Raw genomic sequence first — 23279 nt, forward strand, 5'->3', positions numbered from 1 at the left:
AGTACTCTGCCCCAGAGGGATGTGAATGCTGAGTGTTTGAGTATATTCAAGGCTGAGATAGATAGAGTATTACGGCTCAATGGGCCACATGGCTCTAACCACACACACTCAGCAATACATAAAGAAGTAATGGAAAAGGTTTACTTCTCTAAAACTCCTGCTGCCGGTATCATGACTCGCACCAAGTTTCGTTCACCGGCCACCCACTGTGCTCCCTGACCTGCATTGGATTACGGTCCAGCAACGCCTCGATTTCAAAATTCTCTTGTTTTCAAATCCCTCCACGGGCTCGCCTCTCCTTTTCCATGGAAACTCCAACCAACAAACAGACTACAACCAATACACACTTCAAGGCCATGCAGAAACGCAGCGCGCTGCAGGTGACGTGCATCCGGCGATCCGGCATTTAAAGAGAAAAAACGTGCATGTGCTGAATTTTGAATAGGTCGCACAGCCCGTTGACGGGGTCGGGCGGGACAAAGCAACAAATTAGAGGGACCATTGCCTATAACTCCCCGAGATCATATAATAGAATGGTTGCAGCACAGAAGGAGGCCATTCGGCCTGTCGAGCCCGTGCCGGCTCTCTGAAACAGCACTTCAGCTTTTTCCACACCCCCACCCTTTCCCCGTAGCCCTGCAATTTTTTTCCTTTCAGGTCCATATCCAATTCCCTTTTGAAAGCCACAAATGAATCTGCCTGCAGCACCCTTTCAGGCACTGAATTCCAGAAGCTATCCACACGATACATAAACAATTTCCCCTCATGTTGCCTTTGATCTCTGTGCTCCTGCAATTCGGGCCTCTTGTGTATACCTATTTTATTTGCTTCACCTTTGACGGGTGTGCTTTCAGCTGCCTAGGCCCTAAAATCAGGAATTCCCTCCCGAAACTGCGCCACTTCTCTATCTCTCCTCCTTTAAGACGCTCCTTAAAACCTAATTTTTCGACCAAGCTTTTGGGCATGTGTCCTAAAATCTGAAATACAAAAGCAAAGTACTGCAGATGCTGCAATTCTGAAATAAAAACTGAAAATGCAGCAAATACACAGCAAGTCCTGCAGCATCTGTGGAGAGAGTAACAGAGTTGTTGGAGAGAAGAGCAGAACTTCATCAATGTGGGCATTCTTAAAACAGAACTGGCAGTAAATTAAACAGTAATACAGTTCTGACGAAGGGTCATCGACCTGAAAAGTTAACCCTGTTTTTCTCTCTCCACAGATGCTGCATGACCTGCTGAGTATTTCCAGCATTTTCTGTTTTTATGACCTAATAACTTCTTGTGCGGCAGGGTGTGAAATTTTGTTTGATAACGCTCCTGTGGAGTGCCTTGGGACGCTTTACTACATTAATAGTGCTATATAAATACACGGTAACAAGTCAATAAGGAGGAACTGTTTCCAGTGTAAGTTACATGGGCATCAGATTTAAGAAAATTTGCAAAAGAACCAGTAGGATGGTTCCCCGCCTCGCCCTCGAGAAGGTGCAGAAAAGTGATGCAGCAAATTGTTGTGAGTGCCTGCAATGCCCTGCCTGAAAGGGTGGTTGAAGAAATTGAACAGTAATGTGGAAAAGTTAATTTGGATAATATTTGAAGGTTAAATAATTGCAGGGATTTAGTGAAAGAACAGAGGAATATGATTAATTGGATAGCCCTTTGAAAGAGACAGCAGAGGAACGTTGGGCAGAATGACCTGGTTCTGTGCTGTTTCATTGTTTCTGTAGTTAACAAGGTTAAACATTTTGCCGAAGTGCAGATTCGGCAGGCAGATTTGAAATTCTGGTTGTACACAGTGTGGACTTGTAAGTGTAAATAATTTTTGATTTTTTGTGCAAAATATGTAATTTCTTAGTTGTAAGGATGAATATCAATGTGAACGTAGAGAGAAATTGAAATGTGAGCTTTGGGAATCGCGTATGAGTCAATTTGAATAGGCTGTGTTTTGGAGAAAGGCCCTTTTGTATCACAGCTCCCTCTGCCAGGAATAAAGCAAAGTTAACATTGAACGCAAAATAACAGTGCATTTGAGAACGTAGTTGAAAGTCTAACTTCAATTGTAAAGCCAGGGGGGAGCACAAACGCAGTATTCACTATCACAAATTTTGCAGTCGAGTATCCCGCATTTGAGGACATCGCAGGCGTCAGCACACCCGAAATGCATAGGCGAGACTCGTCCTGTAAAAATCACCTTCATGATCATGGTCTCTCTCCCCTGCCAGGTAAGTATGCTTTCCATTGGCAAACATTGCCTTGCCACATCATTCACTGCCTCTTACCGTCTCAACGATTAATTTTTTTTAACCAAAATTCCCCCTTCATTCAGGAAGTGCTGCTGTTTTCTCATGTAGATTCAGCTAAAATATTGCAATATATAATGATATACCCTTTGACATAACGCTGCAATAATTAAGAGCCAGGCATTTATATTTGCATGTTGCCCTGAAAAGGAAACGAATGCTCCCTCAGTACCTTTTCTTCAGGCCACGGAATGTTTTCTGGAAATAAATCTCTCCTTATATGTATTGCATCTGCAGTAAATATTTGTCATATCTTCACATGAACAATAATTCAGAATCTGATGTGTTTGAAAAAGCAATTTTCAACTTTTGCCCATAAAGACCGACAGGGACATAGTGAGGTTTTGGCCCATCAAGTCTTCATCACTTGTCACATTCACTCACTCTGGTTGAAATGTTTCACCAATAAACCTACATTCTTTTGCCTAAGCGGGTTTCACATTGTTGTCTTATAATAGTCCTGTGAAGTGTCTTGGGACGTTTTAAATATTTTAAAGGTACTATATAAATACAAGTTGTTGTTGTCGTTTGTAATCTTTCTCACTCTTTTCAGTTTGATCATTCAGTATAAGCATAGTCGTTAAATGATATAAGGAAAAGCCACATTAAGAGCTTAGAGACGGAGGTGGTTAATAAATGTCCCTTTATGTTGTTATATGTAAGGGAGACACCGGAAATATTGAAGTATTCGAGGCAACAGTGCAGCAATCCTAAATCCCTCCAGCATGGTCAGTGCTTGCAGTAAGGCTTTCTCCTGTTCCTTTTCAGTCTTGCCTTAAATCAAAATGATGTCATGTAGCAGGGAATATCATCAGGACATTCTAGTAACCGTGGAGTTTTCCTGAGCAAACAGCAGGAGAGGGCTGTCCTATGATGAGTGATGGGCCTATACTCTCGGGAGTTTAGAAGAATGAGAGGTGATTTCATTGAACCATACAAGATTCTGAAAGGTATTGAAAGTGTAGATGCTGAGAGATTGTTTCCCTTGGCTGGAGCGTCTAGAAGTTGGGGGCATAGTCTCAGGGTAAGGGTTAGGCCATTTAAGACCGAGATGAGGAGGAATTTCTTCACTAAGAGGGTTGTGCATCTTTAGAATTCTATGCCCCAGAGGGATGTGAATGCTGAGTGTTTGAGTATATTCAATGCTGAGATAAAGAGGTTATTATGGCTCAATGGGCCGCATGGCTCTAACCACACACATACATCAATACATAAAGAAGTAACAGAAAAGGGTTACTTCTCCAAAAACCCTGCTGCCTATATCCTGACTCGCACCAAGTCTCGTTCACCCATCACCCCCTGTGCTCGCTGACCTGCATTGGGTCACAGTCCAGCAACGCCCCGATTTTAATAATCTCCTGTTTTCAAATCCCTCACGGGCTCGGCCCTCCCTTTGCCTGTAACCTCCAACCAATACACACTACAACCAATACACACTTAAAGGCCGCGCAGAAACGCAGCGCGCTGCAGGCCCCGTGCATCTGGTGAGCCAGCATTTAAAGAGAAAATACGTGCACGTGCTGATTTCTGAATAGGTCGCACAGCCCGTTGACGGGGCCGGGCGGGCCAAACAAATAAATTAGAGGGACCATTGCCTACAACTCTCCGAGATCATATAATAGAATGGTTGCAGCACAGAAGGAGGCCATTCGGCCTGTGGAGCCCGTGTCAGCTCTCTGAAACAGCACTTCAGCTAGTCCCACTCCCCCACCCTTTCCCCGTAGCCCTGCAATTTTTTTCCTTTCAGGTCCATATCCAATTCCGTTTTGAAACCCACAACTGAATCTGCCTCCAACACCCTTTCGGGCAGTGAATTCCAAAAGCTATCCACACGCTACATAATCAATGTTCCCTAATGTTGCCTTTGATCTCTGTGCTCCTGCAACTCGGGCCTCTTGCATATTACTGTTTTATTTGGTTCACCGTTGACGGGCATGCTTTCAGCTGCGTGGCCCTAAAATCAGTAATTCCCTCCTGAAACTGCGCCACTTCTCTGTCTCTCCTCCTTTAAGATGCTCCTTAAAACCTGACTTTTCGACCACGCTTTTGGTCAGCTGCCCTAATATCTCAAATACAAAAACAAAATACTGCGGATGCTGCAAATCTGACGTAAAAACCGAAAATGCTGCAATACACAGCAAGTCCTGCAGCATCTGTGGAGAGAGTAACAGAGTTGTTGGAGAGAAGTGCAGAACTTCATCAGTGTGGGCATTCTTAAAAGAGAACTGGCAGTAAATTAAACACTAATACAGTTCTGACGAAGGGTCATCGACCTGAAAAGTTAACCCTGTTTTCTCTCTCCACAGATGCTGCCTGACCTGCTGAGTATTTCCAGCATTTTCTGTTATTATGTCCTTATATCTCCTTGTGCGGCAGGCTGTGATATTTGGTTTGATAACGCTCCTGTGGAGTGCCTTTGTGACGTTTAACTACATTAATGGTGCTATATAAATACAAGATAACAAGTCAATAAGGAGAAACTGTTTCCAGTGTCAGTTACAGGCACAACAGATTTAAGAAAATTTGCAAAAGAACCAGTCGGATGTTTCCCCGCCTCCCCCTCGTGAAGATGAAAAAAAGTGATGCAGAAAATTGTTGTGAGTGCCTGCAATGCTCTGCCTGAAAGGGTGGTTGAAGCAAATTGAATAGTAATGTTGAAAAGGTAATTTGGATAATATTTGAAGGTAAAATAATTGCAGGGATTTGGTGAATGAACAGAGGAGTATGATTCATTGGATAGCCCTTTGAAAGAGCCAGCAAAGGTACGATGGGCCGAATGTCCTGGTTCTGTGCTGCATCATTGTTTCTGTAGTTAACAAGGATAAACATGTGGCCAAAGTGCAGAGTTGGCAGGCAGATTTGAAAATCTGGTTGTACGCAGTGTGGACATGTAAGTCTGAATAATTTTTGATCTTTTGTGCAAAATATGTATTTTCTTAGTTGTAAGGATGAATATGAACGTGAGCGTAGAGAGAAATTGAAATGTGAGCTTTGGGAATCGCTTCTGAGTCAATTTGAATAGGCTGTGTTTTGGAGAAAGGCCCTTTTGTATCGCAGCTCACTCTGTGGAGAATAAAGCAAAATATTACAAGCAGAATAACACTGCATTTGAGAGCTAGTTGAAAATCTAACTTTTAATTATAAAGCCAGGTGAGAGCGCGAACGCAGTCCTGCACTACCACAAATTTTGCAGCCGAGTATCCCGCATTTGAAGACATCGCAGGCATCAGCACACCCGAAGTGCAATGGACTAACCTCATCGTGGTAAAACCATCTTCATGATCATGGTTTTTCCACTGCCAGGTAAGTATAATTTCCATCGGCACACATTGCCTCGCCACATCATTCACTGCCTCTTACCGTCTCAATGACACATTTTTAAAATCAAAATTCCCCCTTCATTCAAAGAGTGCTGTTGTTTTCTCATGTCGATTCCGCTAAAATATTGCAGTATATAATGATATGCCCTTTGACAAATCGCTGCAATAATAAAGAGCCGGACATGCATTTTTGCATATCACCCTTAAAAGGAAACGAACTCTACCTCAGTAACTTTTCTTCAGGCCATAGAAAGTGTTCGGGAAATAAATCTCTCCTTATATGTATTGCATCTGAAGTAAATGTTTGTCTTATCTTCATATGAACAATCATTCGGAATCTGATGTGATTAAAAAAGCAATTTTCAACTTTTGCCCATAAAGACCGATACGGACAGAGTGAGGTTCTGGCCGATCAAGTCTTCATCACTTGTCACATTCACTCACTGTGGTTGAAATAATTCACCAATAAACCTACCTTCTTTTGTTTAAGCGGATTTCACATTGTTGTCTTATAATAGTCCTGTGAAGCGTCTTGGGACGTTTTAACAATGTTAATGGCGCTATATAAATACAAGTTGTTGTTGTCATTTGCAATCTTTCTCACTCTTTTCAGTCTGATAATTCAGTATAATCATAGTGATTAAATGATATAAGGAAAAGTCACATTAAGAGCTTAGAGACGGAGGTGGAAAATAAATGTCCCTTTATCTTGTTATATGTAAGGGAGACACCGGAAATATTGAAGTATTCTAGCCAACAGTGCAGCGATCCTAACTTCCTCCAGCATGGTCAGTGCTTGCAGTAAGGCTTTCTCCTGTTTCATTTCAGACTTGCCGTAAATCAAAATGATGTCCTGTAGCAGGGAATATCACCAGGACATTCTAATAACTGGCGTGTTCCTCAGCAAACAACATGAGAGGGCTGTCCTATGATGAGAGATGGTGATATACTCTCGGGAGTTTAGAAGAAAGAGAGGTGATCTCATTGAACCAGACAAGATTCTGAAAGGGATTGAAAGGGTAGATGCTGAGAGGTTGTTTCCCTTGGCTGGAGTGCCTAGAACTTGGGGGCATAGACTCAGGATAAGGGTTAGGTCATTTAAGACTGAGATGAGGAGGAATTTATTCTCTCGGAGGGTTGTGCATCTTTGGAATTCTCTGCCCCAGAGGGATGAGAATGCTAAGTGTTTGAGTCCAAAGATGTGCGGGTTAGGTTGATTGGCCATGATAAATTGACCATTAGTGTTAGGGGGATTAAAATATGTGGGGTTACGGGAATAGGGTGGGATACGTGTCGGTGCAGGCTCGATGGGCCGAAATGGCCTCTATCTGCACTGTGGGGTTTATGTGTTTGTGTGTGATATTAAAGGCAGAGATAGATAGATTATTACGGCTCAATGGGCCACATGGCTCTAACCACACGCACTCAACAATACATAAAGAAGTAACAGAAAAGTGTTACTTCTCCAAAAACCCTGCTGCCCATATCGTGATTCGCAGCAAGACTCGTTCACCCATCACCCCCTCTGCACCCTCACCTGCATTGGGTCACGGTCCAGCAATGCCTCGACTTTAAAATTCTCTTGTGTTCAAATCCCTCCACGGGCTCACCCCTCGCTTTCCCTGTAACCTCCAACCAATACACACTACAACCAATATGCACTTCAAGGCGGCGCAGAAACGCAGCGTGCTGCAAGGCCCGTGCATCCGGTGAGTCGGCATTTAAAGAGAATAAAACGTGCACGTGCTGATTTTTGAATAGGTCGCACAGCCCGTTGACGGGGCCGGGCGGGCCAAAGCATAAATTAGATGGACCATTGCCTACAACTCTCCGAGATCATATAATAGAATGGTTGCAGCACAGAAGGAGGCCATTCGGCCTGCCGAGACTGTGCCGGCTCTCCGAAACAGCACTTCAGCTAGTCTCCCTCCCCCACCCTTTCCCCGTAGCCCTGTAAATGTTTTCCTTTCACATCCATATCCAATTCCCTTTTGAAAGCCACAATTGAATCTGCCTCCAGCACCCTTTCAGGCAGTGAATTCCAGAAGCTATCCATACGCTACATAAACAATTTTGCCTCAAGTTGCCTTTGATCTCTGTGCTCCTGCAATTCGGGCCTCTTGCGTATTCCTATTTTATTTTCTTCGCCCTTGACGTGCGTGCTTTCAGCTTCCTAGGCACTAAAATCAGGAATTCCCTCCCGAAACTGCGTCACTTCTCTGTCTCTCCTCCTTTAAGACGCTTCGTAAAACATAACTTTTCAACCAAGCTTTTGGTCATCTGTCTTAATATCTCAAATACAAAAGCAAAATACTGCGGATGCTGGAAATCTGAAAAAAAAATGCTCCAAATACACAGCAAGTCAGGCAGCATCTTTGGAGTGAGTAACAGAGTTTTTCGAGAAAGGAGCAGAAATTCTTCAATGTGGGCATTCTTAAAAGTGAAGTGGCAGTGAATTAAACTGTAATACAGTTCTGACGAAGGGTCATCGACCTGAAACGTTAACCCTGTTTTTCTCTCTCCACAGATGCTGCCTGACCTGCTGAGTATTTCCAGCATTTTCTGTTTTTACGTCCTAACATCTTCTTGTGACCCAGGGTGTGAAATTTTGTTTGATAACGCTCCTGTGGAGTGGCTTGGTACGTTTTATTACACTAATGGTGCCATATAAATACAAGATAACAAGTCAATAAGGAGAAACTGTTTCCAGTGTCATTTACAGGGGCAACAGATTTAAGAAAATTTGCAGAAGAACCAGAAGGATGTTTCCCCACCTCCCCCTCGAGAAGGTGAAAAAAGTGATGCAGAAAATTGTTGTGCGTGCCTGCAATGCTCTGCCTGAAAGGGTGGTTAAAGCTAATTGAATAGTAATTTTGAAAAGGTAATTTGGATAATATTTGAAGGTAAAATAATTGCAGGGATTTGGTGAAAGAACAGAGGAGTATGATTAATTGAATAGCCCTTTGAAAGAGCCAGCAGAGGAACGATGGGCCGAATGACGTGTTTCTGTGCTGTATCATTGTTTCTGTAGTTAACAAGGTTAAACATTTTGCCAAAGTGCAGAGTTGTCAGGCAGATTTGAACATCTGGTGGTACGCGGTGTGGACTTGTAAGTGAATAATTTTAGATTTCTTGCGCAAAATATGTAATTTATTAGTTGTAAGGATGAATATCAACGTGAGCGTAGAGAGAAATTGAAATGTGAGCTTTGGGATTCGCTTATGAGTCAAATTGAAAAGGCTGTGTTTTGGAGAAAGGCTCTTTTGCATCACAACTCTCTCTGTCGGGAATAAAGCAAAGTTAAAATTGAAAGCAAAATAACAGCGCATTTGAGAGCTTAGTTGAAAATATAACTTTAATTGTAGAGTCAGGAGAGAGCGCGAATGCAGTCCACCACTACCACAAATTTTACAGTCGAGTAACCCGCATTTGAGGACATCGCATGCGTCAGCACACCCAAAGTACGATGGACTAGCCTCAGCCTGGGAGAACCACCTTCATAATCATGGTCTCTCCACTGCCAAGTAAAGATGCTTTCCATACATTGGCTCGCCACATCATTCACTGCCTCTTACTGTCTCGGTGACACATTTTTAAAATCAAAATTCCCCTTCATTCAGAAAGTGCTGCTGTTTTCTCATGTCGATTCTGCTAAAATATTGCATTATATAATGATATACCCTTTGACGAAACTCTGCAATAACAAAGAGCCAGATATGCATAGTTGCCTATTGTCATTAAAAGGAAACGAACGCTCCCTCAGTAACTTTTCTTCAGGCCACGGAAAGTTTTCTGGAAATAAATCTCTCCTTATATGTATTGCATCTGAAGTAATAATCTGAAGTTTGTCTTATCTTCACATGAACAATAATTCGGAATCTGATGTGTTTGAAAAAGCAATTTTCAAGTTTTGCCCATAACGACGATAGGGACAACGTGAGGTTTTGGCCCATGAAGTCTGCATCACATGTCACATTCACTCGCTGTGGTTGAAATATTTCACCAATAAACCTACCTCCTTCTGTTTGAGTGTGTTTCACGTTGTTTCTTATTCTAGTCCTGTGAAGTGTCTTGGGACGTTTTAACTATGTTCAAGGCGCTATATAAATACAAGTTGTTGTTGTCGTTTGCAATCTTTCTCACTCTTTCAGTATGATCATTCAGTATAATCATAGTGATTAAATGATATAAGGAAAAGCCACATTAAGAGCTTAGGGACGGAGGTGGATAATAAATGTCCCTTTATGTTGTTATATGTAAGGGAGACACCGGAAATATTGAAGTATTCGAGCCAACAGTGCAGCAATCCTAACTTCCTCCAGCATGGTCAGTGCTTGCAGTAAGGCTTTCTCCTGTTCCTTTTCAGTCTTGCCTGAAATCAAAATGATGTCATGTAGCAGGGGCTATCACCAGGACATTCGAATAACCGTGGTATCTTCCTGAGCATACAACATGAGAGGGCTGTCCTATGATGAGAGATGGTGATATACTCTCGGGAGTTTAGAAGAATGAGAGGTGATCTCATTGAACCAGACAAGATTCTGAAAGGGATTGAAAGGGTAGATGCTGAGAGGGTGTTACCCTTGGCTGGAGTGCCTAAAACTTGGGGGCATAGACTCAGGATAAGGGTTAGGCCATTTAAGACTGAGATGAGGAGGAATTTCTCCACTCAGAGGGTTGTGCATCTTTGGAATTCACTGACTCAGAGGGTTGTGAATTCTGAGTGTTTGAGTATATTCAAGGCTGTGATAGATAGATTATTACGGCTCAATGGGCCACATGGCTCTAACCACACGCACTCATCAATACATAAAGAAGTAACAGAAAAGGGTTACTTCTCCAAAAATCCTGCTGCCCGTATCGGGACTCGCACCAAGCCTCGCTCACCCATCACCCCCTGTGCTCGCTCACCTGCATTGGGTCACGGTCCAGCAACGCCTCGATTTTAAAATTGTCTTGTTTTCAAATCCCTCCACGGGCTCGCCCCTCCCTTTCCCTGTAACCTCCAACCAATACACACTACAACCAATACATACATAGATACATACATAGAAGATAGGAGCAGGAGTAGGCCTTTTGGCCCTTCGAGCCTGCTCCGCCATTCAATTAGATCATGGCTGATCATCCAAATTTAGGACCCGGTCCCTGCCTTCTCCCCATATCCCTTGATCACTTTAGACTTAAGAAATGTATCCAACTCTTTCTTGAATATACTTAATGAACTGGCCTACACCGCCCTCTGTGGCAGAGAATTCCACAGGTTCACCACTCTCTGGGTGAAGAAATTCCTCCACATTTCAGTCCTAAATGGCTTACCCCTTATCCTTAGACTATGACCCGTGGTTCTGGACTCCCCGGCCATCAGAAACATCCTTTCCGCATCTAGTCTGTCCAGGCCTGACAGAATTTTATAGTTTTCGATGAGATACCCTCTGAATCTTCTAAACTCCAGTGAGTATAAGCCCAATCGACACAATCTCTCCTCATACGTCATTCCTGCCATCCCAGGTATCAGCCTGGTGAATCTTCGCTGCACTCCTTCCATGGCAAGAACGTTCTTCCTCAGGTAAGGTGATCAAAACTGCACACAATATTCAAGGTGTGGTCTCACCAAGGCCCTGCGCAACTGCAGCAAGACATCGTTGTTCTTATACTCGAACCCTCTTGCTACAAAGGCCAACATACCATTTGCCTTCTTAACCGCCTGCTGCACCTGCATGCTTACCTTCAGCGACTGGTGTACAAGAACACCCAGGTCTCTTTGCACTTCCCCTTCTCCCAATCTATTACCATTCAAATATTAATCTGCCTTCCTGTTTTTGCCACCAAAGTTGATAACCTCACATTTATCCACATTATAGTGCATTTGCCATGTTTCTGCCCAATCACCCAGCCTGTCCAAATCGTGCTGGAGTTTCACGACATCCTCCTCACAGCATACCCTCCCCCCCAGCTTTGTGTCGTCTGCAAATTTGGAGATATTACATCCAATTCCCTCGTCCAGATCATTAATATATATTGTAAACAGCTGGGGTCCTAGGACCGAACCTTGCGGTACCCCACTAGTCACTGCCTGCCACTCGGAAAACGACTCATTTATTCCAAATCTTTGCTTTCTGTCCGCCAACCAGTTCTCTATCCAAGTCAATACCTTGCCCCCAATCCCATGTGCCTTAATTTTGCACGCTAATCGCTTATGCGGGACCTTATCGAAAGCCTTCTGAAAGTCCAAATACACCACATCCACTCGTTCTCCCTTATCTATTTACCAGTTACATCCTCAAAAAATTCCAGTAGTTTAGTCAAGCATGATTTACCTTTTGTAAATCCATGTTGACTTTGTCTGATCCAGTCACTGCTTTCCAAGTGCTCTGCTATTACATATTTTATAAAGTACTCTAGCATTTTCCCCACTACCGATGTCAAGCTTACCGGTCTATAATTCCCCGCCTTTTCTCTACCATCTTTTTTGAATAGTGCGGTAACATTAGCTACCCGCCAATCCATGGGTACCATTCCAGAGTCTATCGAGTTCTGGAAGATGACCAGCAATGCATCTACTATTTCTAGGGCCACTTCCTTAAGTTCCCTGGGATGTAGATTATCAGGCCCTGGGGATTTATCGGCCTTCAGTCCCATCAATTTTCCTAACACAATTTCCCTACAAATACTGATTTTTTCAGTTCCACCCTTTCCTCAGACCCTATGTTCATCGGATAAACACTTCAAGGCCGCGCAGAAACGCAGTGCGCTGCAGGTCCCGTGCATCCGGTGAGCCATAAAGAGAAAAAATATGCACGTGCTGAATTTTGACTAGGTCGCACAGCCCGTTGACGGGGTCGGGCGGGCCAAAGAAACAAATTAGAGGGACCATTGCCTACAAATCTCCGAGATCATATAATAGAATGGTTGCAGCACAGAAGAAGGCCATTCGGTCTGTCGAGACCGTGCCGGCTCTCTGAAACAGCACTTCAGCTAGTCCCACTCCCCCACCCTTTGCGTGTAGCCCTGCAATTTTTTTCCTTTCAGGTACATATCCAATTCCCTTTTGACAGCCACAATTGAATCTGCCTGCAGCACCCTTTCAGGCTGTGAATGCTAGATGTTATCCACACGCAACAGAAACAATTTTCCCTCATGTTGCCTTTGAACTCTGTGCTCCTGCAATTCGGGCCTCTTGCGTATTCCTATTTTATTTGCTTCACCTTTGATGGGCGTGCTTTCAGCTGCTTAGCCCCAAAATCAGGAATTCCCTCCCGAAACTGCGCCACTTCTCTGTCTCTCCTCCTTTAAGGCGCTCCTTAAAGCCTAACATATCGATCAAGCTTTTGGTCATCTGTCCAAATATCTCAAGTGCAAAAGCAAAATACTGTGGCTGCTGGAAATCTGAAATGAAATCCGAAAATCCTGCATATACACAGCAAGTAAGGCAGCATCTGTGGAGAGAGTAACAGAGTTGTTGGAGAGAAGATGCAGAACTTCAGCAATGTGGGCATTCTTAAAAGAGTAGTGGCAGTGAATTAAACAGTAATGCGGTTCTGACGAAGGGTCATCGACCTGAAACATTAACTCTGTTTTTCTCTCTCCACAGATGCTGCCTGACCTGCTGAGTATTTCCAGCATTTTCTGTTTTTCTGTCCTAATATCTTCTTGTGCGGCAGTGTGAAATTTTGTTTGATAATGCTCCTGTGGAGTGCCTTCGGATGTTTTACTGCATTAATGGTGCTATATAAAAAGAAGATAACAAGTCAATATAGTGAAACTGTTTCCAGTGTCAGTTACAGAGGCAACATATTTAAGAAAAGTTGCAAAAGAACCAGTAGGATGTTTCCCCGCCACCCCCCCCCCTCGAGAAGGTGAAAAAAAGTGATGCAGAAAATTGTTGTGAGTGCCTGCAATGCTCTGCCGGAAAGGGTGGTTGAAGCAAACTGATAGTAATGTTGAAAAGGTAATCGGGATAATATTTGAATGTAAAATTATTGCAGGGAATTGGTGAAAGAACAGAGGATTATTATTAATTGGATAGCCGTTTGAAAGAGCCAGCAGAGATACGATGGACCTGGTTCTGTGCTGTATCAATGTTTCTGCAGTTAACAAGATTAAACATTTTGCCAAAGTGCAGAGTTGGCAGGCAGCTTCGAAAATCTGGTTGTAAGCGGTGTGGACTTGTAAGTGTAAATAATTTTAGATTTATTGTGCAAAATATGTAATTTCTCAGTTGTCAGGATAAATATCAACGTGAGCGTAGAGAGAAATTGAAATGTGAGCTTTGGGAATCGCTTATGAGTCAATTTTAATACGCTGTGTTTTGGAGAAAGGCCGTTTTGTGTCACAGCTCCCTCTATCGGGAATAAAGCAAAGTTAGGATTGAAAGCAAAATAACTGTGCATTTGAGAGGTCAGTTGAAAAATCTAACTTTAATTGCAAAGCCAGTGAAGAGCGCGAACGCAGTGCCCGGCTATCAGAAATTTTGCAGTCGAGTATCCCGCATTTGGGGACATCACAGGCGTCAGTACACCCGAAGTACAATGAGCTAACCTCACCCTGGCAAAAGTACCTTCTTGATCATAGTTTCTCCCCTGCCAGGTAAGTAAGTTTTCCAGGTGCACACACTGCCTCGCCACATCTTCCACTGCCTCTTACCGGCTCAACGACTCCTTATTTTAAATCACAATGTCCATTCATTCAGAAAGTGCTGCTGTTTTCTCCTGTCGATTCTGCTAAAATATTGCAATATATAATGCTGTACCCTTTGACAAAACGCTGCAATAATGCAGAGCCGGCAATGCATATTCGCTCATTTCCCTTAAAATGAAACAAACGCTCACTCACTAACTTTCTTACGGCCGCAGAATGTTTTCTGGAAATAAATCTCTCCTTATATTTATTGCATCTGAAGTAAATGTTTGTCATATCTTCATATGAACCATAATTCGGAATCTGGTGTGTTTGAAAAAGCAATTTTCAAGTTTTGCCCATAAGGACCGAAAGGGACATAGTGAGGTTCTGGCCCAGCAAGACTTCATCACTTGTCACATTCACTCACTGTGGTTGCAATATTACACCAATAAACCTTCCTTCTTTTTTTTAAGCGGTTTTCACATTTTTTGTCTTATTTACTTTTTTACTACGTTAAAGGCGCTATAGAAATAAAATTTGTTGTTGTTTGCAATCTTTCTCTTTATTTTCAGTCTGATCATTGTCCTCATAGTGATTAAATGATATAAGGAAAAGCCACATTAAGAGCTGAGAGACGGAGGTGGAAAATAAATGTTTCTTAATGTTGTTATATGTAAGGGAGTCACTGGAAATATTGAAGTATTCGAGCCAACAGTGCAGCAAACCCAACTTCCTCCAGCATGGTCATTGCTTCCAATAAGGCATTCTCCTGTTCCGCTTCAGTCTTTCCTTAAATCAAAATGATGTTCTGCAGCAGGGAATATCACCAGGACCTTTTAAGAACTGTGGCATTTTCATTTGCAAACAACATCAAAGGGCTTCCCTATGATGAAAGATTGTTTAGAACAGGTAGATAAGGTGGTTAAAAAGGCATATGGGATACTTGCCTTCACTAGCCGAGGCATAGAATATAAGAGCAGGGAGGTTATGATGGAGCTGAACAAAACGCTGGTAAGGCCACAGCTGGAGTACTGTGTGCAGTTCTGGTCGCCTCACTATAGGAAGGATGTGATTGCTTTGGAGAGGGTGCAGAGAAGATTCACCAGGATGTTACCTGGGATGGAGCGCCTCAGCTATGAAGAAAGACTAAACAGGCTGGGGTTGTTTTCCTTGGAGCAAAGAAGGCTGAGGGGGGACCTGATTGAGGTGTACAAAATGATGAAGGGCATAGATAGGGTAGATAAAGAGGAACTTTTCCCCTTAGTAGGGGGTTCAATAACAAGGGGGCATAGATTCAAGGTAAGGGGCAGGAGGTTTAGAGGGGATTTGAGGAGGAACTTTTTCACCCAGGGGGTAGTTCGGATCTGGAACTCACTGCCTGAAAGGGTGGTAGAGGCAGGAACCCTCACAACATTCGAGAAGCATTTGGATGAGCACTTGAAATGCCATTGCATACAAGGCTATGGACCAAATGCTGGAAAATGGGATTAGATTGAACAGGGCTTGATGGACGGCGCAGACGCGATGGGCCGAAGGGCCTCTTTCTGTGCTGTATAACTCTATGGTCTATGGCCTATGGCCTAGAATGGGCCTATACTCTCGGGAGTTTAGATGAATGAGAGGTGATCTCATTGAACCAGACAAGATTCTGAAAGGCTTTGAAAGGGTAGATGCTGAGAGGTTGTTTCCCTTGGCTGGAGTGTCTAGAACTATGGGGCATAGTCTCAGGATAAGGGGTAGGCCATTAAAGTCAGAGATGAGGAGGAATTTCTTTACTCAGAGGGTTGTGCATCTTTGGAATTCTCTGCCCTCGTGGGCTATGAATGCTGAGCGTTTGAGTGTATTCAAGGCTGTGATCAAAAGATTTTTATGGCTGAAGGGGATGCATGGCCTACTCCTGCTCTAACCACACGCACAAATCAATAAATAAAGAAGAAACGGAAAGGGTTACTTCTCCAAAAACCCTGCTGCGCATATCATGACTCACAGCAAGTCTCGTTCACTCATCACCCCCTCTGCTCGCTGACCTCCATTGGGTCACGGTCCAGCAACGCCTCGATTTTAAAATTCACTAGTTTTGAAATCCCTCCACGGGTTCGCCCCTCCCTTTCACTGTAACCTCCAACCAATACACACTATAACCAATATACACTTTAAGGCCACGCAGAAATGCAGCGTGCTGCACGTCCCACGCATACGGTGAGCCGGCATTTAACGAGAAAGAACATGCATGTGCTGAATTTTGAATAGGTCTCACAGCCCGTTGACGGGTCGGCCGGGCCAAAGAAACAAATTAGAGGGACCAATGTTTACAACTCTCCGAGATCATATAATAGAATGGTTGCAGCACATAAGGAGGCCATATCGACATTTCGAGCCCGTGCCGGCTCTCTGAAACAGCACTTCAGCTAGCCCCACTCTTCCACACGTACCCCGTAGCCCTGCAATTTTTTTCCTTTCTGGTCCATATCCAATTCCCTTTTGAAAGCCACAATTGAATCTGCCTCCAGCACATTTTCAGGCAGTGAATTCCAGATGCTATCCACACTCATCGTAAAAAAAGTTCTCTCATGTTGTCTTTTATCTCTGTGCTCTGCAATTCGGGCTTCTTGCGTATTCCCACTTTATGCTCTCATTTATATTCATCCTTACAACTGAGAAATTACATATTTTTCCACAAAAAATCAAAACTTATTCACACTTACAATTCCTCATCGCGTACAACCAGATTTTCAAACTGCCTGCCAACTCTGCACTTCGGCAAAATGTTTAACCTTGTTAACTACAGAAAAAATGATACAGCACAGAACCAGGTCATTCAGCCCATCGTACCTCTGCTGGCTCTTTCAAAGGGCTATCCAATTAATCATACTCCTCTCCTCTGTTCTTTCGCCAAATCCCTGCAATGATTTTACCTTCAAAGATTATCCAATTTACCTTTTCAACATTACTATTCAATTTGCTTCAACCACCCTTTCAGGCAGAGCATTGCAGGCACTCACAACTATTTTCTGCATCACTTTTTTCACCTCGAGAGGGAGGTGGGGAAACATCCTATTGGTTATTTTGCAAATTTTCTTAAATCTGTTGCCCCTGTAACTGACACTGGAAACAGTTTCTCCTTATTGACTTGTTATCTTGTATTTATATAGCACCATTAATGTAGTAAAGCGTCCCAAGGCACTCCACAGGAGCGTTATCAAACAAAATTCACATCCTGCCGCACAAGAAGATATTAGGACATAAAAACAGAAAATGCTGGAAATGCTCAGCAGGACAGCCAGCATCTGTGGAGAGAGAAAAACATGGTTAAAGTTTCAGTTCGATGACCCTTCGTAAGAACTGTATTACTGTTTAATTCACTGCCACTTCTCTTTTAAGAATGCCCATATTGATGAAGTTCTGCTCTTCTCTCCAACAACTCTGTTACTCTCTCCACAAATGCTGCAGGACTTGCTGTGTATTTGCAGCATTTTCGGTTTTTATTTCAGATTTCCACCATCCGCAGTATATTGCTTTTGCATTTGAGATATTAGGGCAGATGACCAAAAGCATGGTCGAAAAGTTAGGTTTTAAGGAGAATCTTAAAGGAGGAGAGGCAGAGAAGTGGCGCAGTTTCGGGAGGGATTTCCCGATTTTAGTGCCTAGGCAGCTGAAAGCACGCCCGTCAAAGGTGAAGCAAAAGGCCCGAATTGCAGGAGCACAGAGATCAAAGGCAACATGAGGGAAAATTGATTATGTAGCGTGTGGATAGCATCTGGATTTCACTGCCTGAAAGGATGCTGCAGGCAGATTCAATTGTGGCTTTCAAAAGGGAATTGGATATGGACCTGAAAGGAAAAAAATTGCAGGGCTACGGGGAAAGCGTGGGGGAGTGAGTCTAGCTCAAGTGCTGTTTTAGTGAGCCGGGATGGGCTCGACAGGCCGAATGGCCTCCTCCTGTGCTGCAACCATTCTATTATATGATCTCGGAGAGTTATAGGAAATGGTCCCTCTAATTTGTTTCTTTGGCCTGCCCGGCCTCGTCAACGGGCTGTGCGACCTATTCAAAATTCAGCACGTGCACATATTTTCTCTTTAAATGCCAGCTCACTGGATGCACGGGACCTGCAGCACGCTGCGTTTCTGCGTTGACTTAAAGTGTGTATTGGTTGTAGTGTGCATTGGTTGGAGGTTACAGGGAAATAGAGGGGCGAGCTGTTGGAGGGATTTCAAAACAAGAGAATTTTAAATTCGAGGCGTTGCTGGATCGTGACCCAATGCAGGTCAGCGAGCAGAGGGGGTGATGTGTGAAGGAGCCTTGGTGCGAGTCACAATACGGGCAGCAGGGTTATTGGAGAAGTAACCATTTTCTGTTACTTCATTATGTATTGGTGAGTGCTTGTGGTTAGAGCCATGCGGCCCATTGAGCCGTAATAATCTATCTGTCTCAGCCTTGAATATACTCAAACACTCAGCATTCACATCCCTCTGGGGCAGAGAATTCTAAAGATGCACAACCCTCTGAGTGAAGAAATACCTCCTCATCTCCTTCTTAAATGGCCTAACCCTTATCCTGAGACTATGCCCCCAAGTTCTAGACACTCCAGCCAAGGGAAACAACCTCTCAGCCTCTACCGTTTCAATCCCTTTCAGAATCTTGTATGGTTCAATGAGATCGCCTCTCATTCTTCTAAACTCCCGAGAGTATAGGCCCATTTCTCATCATAGGACAGCCCTTTAATGTTGTTTGCTCAGGAAAACGCCACGGTTATTAGAAGGTCCTGGTGATATTCCCTGCTACAGGACATCATTTTGATTTAAGGCAGGACTGAAATGGAACAGGAGAAAGCCTTACTGCAAGTACTGACCATGCTGGAGGAAGTTAGGATTGCTGAACTGTTGGCTCGAATACTTCAATATTTCCGGTGTCTCCCTTACATATAACAACATAAAGGGACATGATGTCCACCTCCTTCTCTAAGCATTTAATGTGGCTTTCCCTTATATCATTTAATCACTATTATTATACCGAATGATCACACTGAAAAGAGTGAGAAAGTTTGCAAACGACAACAACAACTTGTATTTATATAGCGCCTTTAACATAGTTAAAACATCCCAAGACACTTCACAGGACTATTATAAGACAACAATGTGAAACCCGCTTAAACAAAAGAAGGTAGGTTTATTGGTGAAATATTTCAACCACAGTGAGTGAATGTGACAAGTGTTGAAGACTTGATGGGCCAGAACCTCACTATGTCCCTATGCCTATCGGACTTTATGGGCAAAAGTTGATAATTGCTTTTTCAAACACATCAGATTCCGAATTATTGTTCATATGAAGATAAGACAAACTTTTACTTCAGATGCAATACATAGAAGGAGAGATTAATTTCCAGAAAACTTTCCATGGCCTGAAGAAAAGTTACTGAGGGATCATTCGTTTCCTTTTAAGGGCTATATGTAAATATGCATGTCCGGCTCTTTATTATTGCAGCATTTTGTGAAAGGGTATATCATTATAATTTGCAATATTTTAGCAGAATCGACATGAGAAAACAGCAGCTCTTTCTGAATGAAGGGGAAATTACTTGTAAAATATGAGTCGTTGAGACGCTTAGATGATGTGGAGATGCCGGTCTTGGAATGGGGTGGACAAATGTAAGAAATCACACAACACCAGGTTATAGTCCAACAGCTTTACTTCAAATCACAAGCATTCGCAGCGCTGCTCCTTCGTCAGTGGAAGTGGAGAAATGCATAAATGCACAGCGAATATAGTCAGAGAATACTGCCAGATGATTACAGGTAATCTTGTTAACTGTCCTTTATCACACAGCAGCAGAGAGATAAATGGTGTCCAAACAGCTCATTCAGGAAAACAACATTTCAAGTGCAGCTTTCTTGCAATGAAAATCCAGCTGGAAAATCAGCCACAGTTGACAATCCATTCTGAAAACCCTTTTCTACTCTTTCCTCAGTTTTACACTTACATGGATTAGAACGGAAAGCTTGAAACAATAAAAATTGCCAGACAACTTCAGCTTCCTTACATTGCCCCATACACTGATCACGTGAAAACAACCATTCAATAAAATACAGCGGCGCGAGAACGCCCCCATTGAATGTGTCCAATCAGGGGCTGAGGATTGAGCTGCTCCATCACAATTATTCCACAGGATCCCAAATGATTATGTGCCAGAGCGTTCACAGCAGAGGCACCGATTTTGCAGCAATTGAGAAGCAGCGTGGGTCCAAACCAGCGTCGGTGTAGTTGTGGCCGAGTGGTTAGGATGATGGTTTAGTGTTACTTGCGCAGGTTCGAATCCTGTCAACTACGGCAACGAGGCTATCAGCCCAAATCGTCCGGATTTTACTTAATTTTAACTGCAGCCTTTTGGTTCCTGTGCAGAGAATCAAAGCTACAATCAAACAACGGTTCAAGCAGAAAGTAAAACAAGCACTTCACCACGTTATTACATCACGGCATCACGAGAGACCTAGGCCACAGGAGAATACTATACTACATTGCTAAATGCTCTTGAAACAGTGAAAGCAATTTTTTAACCGTCGAAAATATTTATTTTGCAACCCATGGAAGAAAATGCATGTCATCCACGCAGCCATCTCCCAGTCGATGCTGCTTCCTACTGCGATGCTTCTTTAATGAACTAAGCCAGGCGAGCCACAGTTCTCAACACCGCCGGCAAAGATCGGTACATTAGGATCATGAGAACTAGGAGCAGGATTTGGCCATGCGGCCGTCGATCCTGCTCCGCCATTCAATAAGTCATGGCTGATCCTCTGCCTCAACTGAAAATACCTACCTAGCCCCATATACCTTGATTTCCGTAATGGACAAATCCATCTCCGTTCGGAATGTACTCAAAGACTGAACAGCTACAGCCCTGATTGGACACATTCAAATGGGGGCGTTCTCGCGCCGCTGTATGTGATTGGTTGGTTGTTGTCACGTGATCAGGGTGCGGTGCGATGCAAGGAAGCTGAAGTTGTCTGGCAATTGTTATTGTTTCACGCTTTCCTTTCTTATCCATGTAAGTGTAAAATTTAGGAAAGTGTAGGGAAGGGTTTTCAGAATAGATTATCTACAGTGGATAATTTTCCTGCTCGATTTTCATTGCAAGAACGCTGCACTTGGAATATTGGTGCAAGGGAAGCAGAATATCCAGGCTGCCTGGCAGAAGACTGATCGATGAAGCGATTGTTCCCATTGGAAGTAGGAAGGCAGCAGCAGTATGCTCACCACTATTCATTTCAAGGAATCAAAGAATCAATTTTTATACAATAGGTATGTTTGCAAAAATTAAAAACTGCTCACGTCCCTGGGTGGGCTCGAACCACCAACCTTTCAGTTAACAGCCAGAATGCGCTGGCCCATTGCGCGACAAAGACGGCGGAGACACACTTTGCAATTGGAACTATTCTACCGGAACCCAAGTGATTATATACCAGAGCGTTCACAGCAAAGCACGCAGCAGAGGCACCGATTTTGCAGCAAGTGACATGATTCGTCGTTTTAATTAACCGTCGGAGATGTCGTGGCCAGCGCGTTCGGCTGTTAACTGAAAGGTTGGTGGTTCGAGCCCACCCAGGGACTTGAGCAGATTTTAATTTTTGGAAACTTATCTATTGTTTAAAAATGCAGTCTTTGATTCCGTGAAATGAACAGTGGTGAGTATACTGCTGCTGCCTTCCTGCTTCCAATGGGAACAATCGCTTCATCGATCAGTCTTCTGCCAGGCAGCCTGGATATTCTACTTCCCTTATACCAATATTCCAAGTGCAGCGTTCTTGCATGAAAATCCAGCAGGAAAATCGGCCTCAGTAGATAATCCATTCTGAAGACTTTTTTCTACACTTTCCTCAGTTTTACACTTACATGGATAAAAACAGAAAGCTTGAAACAATAACAATTGCCAGACAATTTCAGCTTCCTTGAATCGCCCTGTACCCTGATCACGTGACAACAACCAACCAATCACATAGAGCGGCGCGAGAACGCTCCCATTGAATGTGTCCAATCAGGTCCTGAGGATTGAACTGCTCCGTCACAATAAGCTCCTGTACATTGGAGGACTCGGTTGTGAGCGGAAGACTTGTTCCTGTCACTGGCGCCGCGGCCGAGAAGCAAGCAGCCCCTGCAATCTCTTGTTTTCAGCCAAAAGCTAGAGGTATGAATTTCTAATCACAAAATCTTTGACGCGAGCTGAGTTGGTTGCTGTATTTGAATGCGGTTTAGTGACTCGCACGAGCCTTGTGCTTTTCTTTTTGCGTACGGTTTGCAGTGTGTGATCACTTAATGTTTTGAGACTGAAAATAAATGCAATGTCTGATTCAAATTGCTGCTTCATAAGGCGTTCGGCCAAAATGAGGCAATTCGAGATTAAGAACGGGATTCAAATCGCCTTTTCACTCGTGTGCTACATTTGACCCTTTAAACGGCCGCGTACATGTCAAGGAATGTGGTTGGCGCATAATTCTGCGGTTGCATTGTATTTCCCGCTGGGTGTCCATCCAGTTAAACATTGTTTTCTGTGGGGAAATGAAATCAGCAGACTGTACAAAGAAAGAACATATAAATTCTTTCAGGGCTTGACTGGGCGGATGCTGAGAGGTTGTGGAGTCCTGAACTAGGGGTCAAAGTTTCAGAATCAGGGGCCGGCCAATTAGGATTTAGATGAGGAGAAATTGTTTCATTCTAAGGATTGTGCATCTTTGGAATTTTTTACCGCAGAGGGCTGTGGCTGTTCAGTCATTGAGTACATTCCTAAACCGAGAAAAATTTGTACATTATGGAAATTAAGGTATATGGGGCTAGGTCGGTAATTTTCAGTTGAGGTAGAGGATTAGCCATGATGTTATTGAATGGCGGAGCAGGATCGAGTGCCGCATGGCCAATTCCTGCTCCTATTTCTTATGATCTAATGTACCGATCTTGGCCGGCGGGGTTGAGAATTGTGGCTCGTCTGGCTTAGTGCATTAAATAAGCATCGCAGTAGGAAGCAGCATCAACTGGAAGATGGCTGTGCGGACGACGT

The 23279-nt window shown here is 43.4% G+C and overlaps 4 non-coding genes across 4 annotated transcripts; all 4 read right to left on the bottom strand.

Moving 5' to 3' along the window:
- Window positions 1-2067: 2067 nt before the first annotated feature.
- LOC147087828 (U1 spliceosomal RNA) lies at window positions 2068-2226 on the bottom strand. The gene has a single exon (XR_015075454.1). It is a non-coding gene; the product is annotated as a U1 spliceosomal RNA (small nuclear RNA).
- A 3217-nt stretch (window positions 2227-5443) lies between these two features.
- LOC147087829 (U1 spliceosomal RNA) lies at window positions 5444-5607 on the bottom strand. The gene has a single exon (XR_015075550.1). It is a non-coding gene; the product is annotated as a U1 spliceosomal RNA (small nuclear RNA).
- A 3377-nt stretch (window positions 5608-8984) lies between these two features.
- Window positions 8985-9148, bottom strand: LOC147087830 (U1 spliceosomal RNA). Its single transcript, XR_015075552.1, has one exon. It is a non-coding gene; the product is annotated as a U1 spliceosomal RNA (small nuclear RNA).
- Window positions 9149-14045: 4897 nt separating this feature from the next.
- Window positions 14046-14210, bottom strand: LOC147087831 (U1 spliceosomal RNA). The gene has a single exon (XR_015075540.1). It is a non-coding gene; the product is annotated as a U1 spliceosomal RNA (small nuclear RNA).
- Window positions 14211-23279: the final 9069 nt, after the last annotated feature.

The sequence above is a fragment of the Somniosus microcephalus genome, unplaced genomic scaffold (genome assembly GCF_052327205.1).
Source record: "Somniosus microcephalus isolate GS21.2 unplaced genomic scaffold, FLI_Smic_1.0 unresolved_chr5, whole genome shotgun sequence".
NCBI classification, from domain to species: Eukaryota; Metazoa; Chordata; class Chondrichthyes; order Squaliformes; family Somniosidae; genus Somniosus; species Somniosus microcephalus.